Source organism: Mus pahari, chromosome 21 (assembly GCF_900095145.1).
Source record: "Mus pahari chromosome 21, PAHARI_EIJ_v1.1, whole genome shotgun sequence".
Classification (NCBI taxonomy): domain Eukaryota; kingdom Metazoa; phylum Chordata; class Mammalia; order Rodentia; family Muridae; genus Mus; species Mus pahari.
The window spans coordinates 39707724-39714613 of NC_034610.1; positions in this window are offsets into that span (position 1 = coordinate 39707724).

Below are 6890 nucleotides of genomic sequence, written 5' to 3' on the forward strand. Positions count from 1 at the left end.
GGGATTGCATTGAATCTGTAGATTGCTTTTGGCAGGATGGCCATTTGACTATGTTAATCCTGCAAATCCATGAGCATGGGAGATCTTTCCATCTTCTGAGATCTTCTTCAATTTCTTTCTTCAGAGACTTGAAGATCTTATTATACAGATCTTTCACTTCCTTAGTTAGAGTCACACCAGGGTATTTTATATTTTTTGTGACTATTGTGAAGGGTGTTGTTTCCTTAATTTCTTTCTCAGCCCGTTTATCCTTCGTGTAGAGAAAGGCTACTGATTTATTTGAGTTGATTTTATATCCAGCTACTGCACTGAAGCAGTTTATCAGGTTTAGGAGATCTCTGGTGGACTTTTTAGGGTCACGTATGTATACCATCATATCTGCAAATAATGATATTTTGACTTCTTCCTTACCAATTTGTATCTCCTCGGTTGAGTCAAAACTCCTCAGAGTCTGGCTTTCTCTGTCATCTGTTGATTCTGGGATCCTGTGTTCCGGAGATTCTGGGTGTGTCAGAGTTCCTGGGAGTCAATATGCCTCTGAGACCCTGAGGTCATGGTGTGACCAAGCTTCTGTGATCCTGTGATCCTGGAATCCTGGACATGTCAGAGCACCCATGCGTGGAGTCTCTTCTCCTGTGGGGACTGTGGAGCTGTCCACCGACATTGCAAAAGGAACTGAGTCAGGCAGTGTTCTTGGTTTGCTGGAACTTGCTTGTTCCAGTTACCCCAGGTGGTGTTGGAGTAGATGTTGTGTTCTACTCACTGGTGCTCCTAAGATCCTGGGGGTGTTAGAGCATCTGGGAGTAGAGACTCTTCCCTTCTGGGGACTATGGGACTGTCCTCTGAGATTGTGTCTAAGGTAGAGTGGCCTAGATCTACTTATTAAATGACTAATAAATAAGTTTAAGTGTGAGATACATATACAAGTATTACACTATGTTAATTCTACTTCTGCTAAAATGGGCCAATGACTCATCTCTGATTACTTTTCTAATTCTTAATTCCTTCTAAAGAGAACCAAAGAAACAATGTGCCCTGGGCTGCATATTAAATATCTAGCGTGTACTAAGTTGAAAATGTTATTCTCTAGCTCCTTTTGTCTGTTTGCACAGTCAACTTATAACTTCAGTTAACAATGTCTCATCACTGTCCACCCAAAATCTCTGTTCATATAACCTGTAGCTACTTCCTAGTTTTATGTCTATAAAATATCATGACACACACACCAGAGTTATTGGAAGGTATTTCTTTTCATATATATACAACATATCCTGATTATGGTTTCTCTCCTTCCACTTATCTCATTTCCTTTTCACCTTGCCTACCCTTCAGATTTACTCACTTTTTGTCTCTTCTTAGGGGAAAAACAGGCTTATATGAGACAATCGCCATTCATGGCAAAACATATATTATAATATGAAGCAAAATCATCATATCCAAATTGCATATGGTAACCCAGCAGCAAGAAAAGAGTTACAAGAGCAGGCATAAGAATCAGAGAGCTGAGCCGGGTGGTGGTGGCTCACGCCTTTAATCCCAGCAATCAGGAGGCAGAGGCAGGCAGATTTCTGCGTTCGAGGCCAACCTGGTCTACAAAGTGAGTTCTAGGACAGCCAGGGCTATACAGAGAAACCCTGTCTCAGGAAAAAAAAAAGAATCAGAGAGCCATACATTTTCACAGTCAGGTGTCCTATCAAAAAACTAATCTAATAGCTATAGCATATACCCAGAAGACCTGTTACAGAACCATGTAGGACCTTTGCTTCCTGCTTCAGTGCTTATGAGTTTGTATGTAGCTTGCTTAGTTGATTGAAAGGGCCTTGTTCTCCTGGTGTCTTCCATCTTCTCTATCTCTTACAGTCTCTTAGCCTTTTGTTCAACAAGATTTCACAAGCTCTGAAATGAAAGGATTTGATGGAGACCCACAATTTAGGCTCCCTTAACACATAATGCCTGGCTGTGAGTCTCTGCATCTCTTCCCATTTGCTGCCAGATGAAGCCTCTCTGATGGAGACTGGATATGACACTGGTCTATAAATACAGCAGAATATCACTAGGAGCCATTTTATTGATACTTTCCTTTTTTAATCTTTTTAGACCAGTAGTATTTGATTTTAACATAAGTCTCTGCTATTTAGTCACTTATTCATTGTTACCTTAGGAGTGGTAAATATGGCATCCTTCTAGTGTCATGGGTCTTAAGTTAAACAAACTTTGGTTGACTAATATCACAAATTCTATTTAAACACTGCCTATGTATATTTTTAAGGCAGGACAGATTGTAAGTCAAATATTTGTGGCAGCGTTTATTATCTCTTTCTTCATCTTTTGGTAGCCTACAGAGTGTATCACACCAAAAAGATTAGAACTTAGGGGTGGAGGCTTCATATAGGCTACAGATCAATTTCTCGATGCTCAATGAGTTGTATTGTTGTTTTAGAAATGTGGCTTCAACTGCAATTTGTAAAGAGCAACCATTTGTCATAGTAACTGCCATATTGATTTTCATAGTGGCTTGCTGGAAGACATTTTATCACACTGTGAACCACAAGACTATGTTATTTTTACTGAAAAAAAATATCTGTTTCTAGTTGTGGTATGGCTCNACCCTTATTACACAACTTTAATCCTTCTTTCTGGAATACAGACATGCCATTGATAATCACCTTTAATTCCAATGATGAGGAAAACTTAGTTTATAGAAAGATGTATCCATGTTTGAAGGTGATGTATAATTGAGTGGCAGACAAAGTGACTACTCATAGAATGATTAGACAGAATGGGATATGCTCAACTCTCACAAGAAGAGAGAGGAAAAGAAAGCTATTTGAGAGAGAGAGAAAAAAAAGAAGAATGCAGTTTTACTGAGAGAGAACAAGCTAGAAACAGGTTAAGACAGAAAAAAACATAGCATGAAGGGTAAAAAGATTAGAATGTATTACAAAAGTTAGGATAAGACCAAGAAGAGAAGTACAGGAAAGGCCAAGAGAAAGAAGCTATATAGGATCAGTCAACCTAGAGAAGGGTTTGAGTCAGAACAGCTGACTTGAACCAACCAACCAGAGCTCAGAAAGAACATAAAAGTGAGAGCTTATTCAGCAGCAAGTCTCAGAGGCTAAAAACATTCTAGGCCTAGATAAGATGGAATGGAGGATAGAAGCTTCCAGGACTAGGCATAGGTTAGCAGATGGAGACAAGTTTATATTTACAGTGCTGTAAAAGTTGGCAATCCCATCAGCAATGGAGGGGTGTCCCCCTTGCTGCATATCCTTGTTGTCATGAACTGTCATTTGTATTGTTGATAGCCATTCTGACAGGTATAAATGTGGAATATTAAAGTAGTAGCATCATGTGGTTCCATTTTGTTATTCTTTACTTTAATGCCTGAACTATTAGAGTCTTCTTATCTGCCAGAGTTCATACATATTCCTTCCTTCCTTCTTCCTTCATATCCAGTGTATCTAGTTGTATACTGAGGTTCTTCATGCACTTGGAATTAAGTTTTCAAGGAGAGATAAGGACCTACTTTAATATTTCTATGTGCTATATTTATATAGTCTATATCTAGATTTTCTATAGTTTTACCAGTAGTATTTTTGAAGATGTGTTTTTACTATTACATATTTTTTAAATCTTTGTTAAAAATAAATTATATATGCATGAATGAAATTATATGTAGATGCTAATTAGATTCCACTGACCAATAAGCCTGTTTTTATACTGACACTGTAATTTTAATTGCTAAAGCTCCTTAGTATATCTTGAAATATGAATAGTTCTACCTTCAATAATATTTTTATTTCTCATGATGCTTTTGGCTCTCCTAGGTCTTTTGTATTCTTATATGAATTTATTTTTTTTAATTTCTGGAAGATTATAATTGTAATATGATAGGAATTTTGTCTTACCTATAGATGGCTTTAGGATTGTAAGATTACCCGTTGTCACAGCATTAATCCCAACAGTCTATGAGTATAGGAGGGCTTTACATCTTATAATATCTTCTTCAATTTTCTTTCTTCCTTCCTTTCTTTCTGTCTTTCTCTCCCTTGTCTTTTAAAATCATCATAGTACTAGTCTTTCATTTTCTATGTTGTATTTATTTCAACATACAATTCCAAAATAATTTAGGCTATAGTGAGTGGTGGTGTTCTATCAGCAAATACCATAATTAAATATTTGAGACATATAACTAAATATTGAATTCTCATAAAATGAAATAAAATAATTGAGATGTACTTTTTAAAAATTACTTCATATCTTATGGATTAGGCTAATAAAAATTAAAAGTACTTTGAGGTTTCATTTTATCTCATTCAGCATGACCAGAATTAATAAAACAGCAGATTTTGGTAAGGAGTTGGGAAAAAGAAAGCACATATGCGGCCATCATTGGGAAGAGAGGCCCCTTGGTCTTGCAAACTATATATGCCCCAGTACAGGGGAATGCCAGGACCAAGAAGTGGGAGTTGATGGGTAGGGGATCCGGGGTGGGGGGAAGGTGTAGGTAACTTTCAGGATAGCATTTGAAATGTAAATAAAGAAAATATCTAATAAAAAAAGAAAGTATGTACAGATTAACTGTGAGGGGGAGTTCAAACTGGTAAATCCATTATCATAATTAGTAGAGAGTTTCAAAAAACAAACTACAACTAAAACAAACAAACAAACAAAAAGCCAAAACTGAGACCGAAGATATGAAAAGATCCAGTTATACCATTCTTGAAAATAGGCACTAAGTTCTCCTGTTATTAGCAAATGAAAACAGATTAGATGTCTATCAACTGAAGAATTGATAATAAAATTTGATAGATTTATATATTGGGTTCAGCTATTAAGAAATGTAAGTATAGAAAATCAGATGGTAGCATAAATTATTATATGTGTTATTTATATATGAAATACCCATAAAGCACTCATAATGGTTAGGAAATTAGGAAGCAGTTATGTGGGCAGGTGCTACAGGAGAGAAGATACAGAGATAGAATATAGTGAAATGATGGGTTAAGGTAAAATAATGTAACTGGAGGGCTAAATTCAGGTGGGCGAATCGAAAGGAGAGCACAGGAACAACTAGGGTGTAGGATGGCCTAATTATGTATGATATGATGTGATGTGATATGATAAAATCTATCAGATAGGGGCTTAAAATATAATTAGCATATTGATATCACCGTATAGCATATAAAAACTCAGTCCAAGGATTGGTTCTTTAGAGTTGCCATCCTCTGAAGTTTTATGGGCTACTAAAATGAATAGGCATTTGCCAATGGTTCTTGTTACCCTCTAGAACTTGATGGTACAACTCTATTGGTGAAGACCACACATATTTAATCATAGAACATGGAGAAATCAGAATAGTACTAACTTAGAAACTCCTGAGTTACTAGACAATTTACCTAGTGCAGTTAGGTGCTAGTCATAATACAAGAGGAAAAAGTAATAACCAGTCTTAACCAACTTTAAAATTTGTGAGCTTTAGAAATAGCTGTCCGGGCTGGAGAGATGGCTCGGTGGGTAAGAGCACCTGACTGCTCTTCCAAATGTCCTGAGTTCAAATCCCAGCAACCACATGGTGGCTCACAACCACCCGTAACAAGATCTGACGGCCCCTTCTGGAGTGTCTGAAGACAGCTACAGTGTACTTACATATATAAATAAATAAATTAAAAAATGATATTTTGTAAAAAAAAAAAAAAAGAAATAGCTGACCTAGGAATATATATTCACTGTTTCAATAGTGGCAAGAGCATCATGGAAGGGATCAACTAATTTATGATTGGAATTCAGTCCTGTTCCATAAGATAAAACTCACACAAGGTATCATTATTGGGTCAAGGACTTTTGGTAGGCAGGCTAGAGGCCCAGAGTGCCGTTGCATGGACATACTATTAAACTGATGTCTAATGATTTATCATAACATCCAATTATAAATGCTTCTCCCAACACCTACATTGAAAACCAAAACTAAACAAGATGGAATAAAATAAAAGACTGAGGAATTGCTAGTTCTAGATGGAACATCTTTATCATATTCCTTTCTTCCAAGGCTCTGGAATCATTTTAAAGGAGACATGAAAAAGTGTAAGAGACAGGGTAGCAGTAATTATTACAAAGAATATACCTTTCATCATAACAAGGTAGCTATGCAAATGAACTTAAAGTAGTTATGACAGCATTATAAGATCTATGCAATTTCAAGCCAGTCCAAACCCAGCATGGGGGAGGTAGGTGGGCAGGAAGTGCATCTACCTCTTTCTGAGGAGCTACTTGAGATTTGTAGTTTCTGGGGAGAAAATATCTATTTTCCTTAAAACTATATTACTCATGAGTAGACCATAATCCACTGCAAGCCATACATCTAAGAGCATAGAGGCAGCACATTTGAATTTGATGAGCAGTCAGCAAATATTAGTCAGGAAAGAGGTACAAGTCAGAGAGGAGGTGGGTAGGGGACTTGAACTAGATCGAAATGCACTGTACAATGCTGGACACCAAATATAATAAAGGGGGACCCAGTGTGGCTGGGGGAAGTGGGGGAATAGGAAAGATATGCCCTATGCCCCACCAGAGTTTCTCTATTCTCTGGTCAGTCAGACGTGGGGAGACTGCCAGGAGCTTTCCACTCAGCCCTGGGTGGGCATTGTCTCTGACCCATGCGATGGGGGGTGGAGAAGAGGAAGTCTGGACAGGAACCACCCTGGAGCAATCTCACTATCACTCAAGGGTTGTGGGACAGAGGGAATGGGGAAGAAGCTCCCAACAATGAGCAGAGTGTGTAGCAGGCCTTGATGGAGCAGAGACTCTATAGTTTAAGAGTTTTATTCTAGAAATGCAGGGGAAAGAGAGAGAGAGAGAGAGAGAGAGAGAGAGAGAGAGAGAGAGAGAGA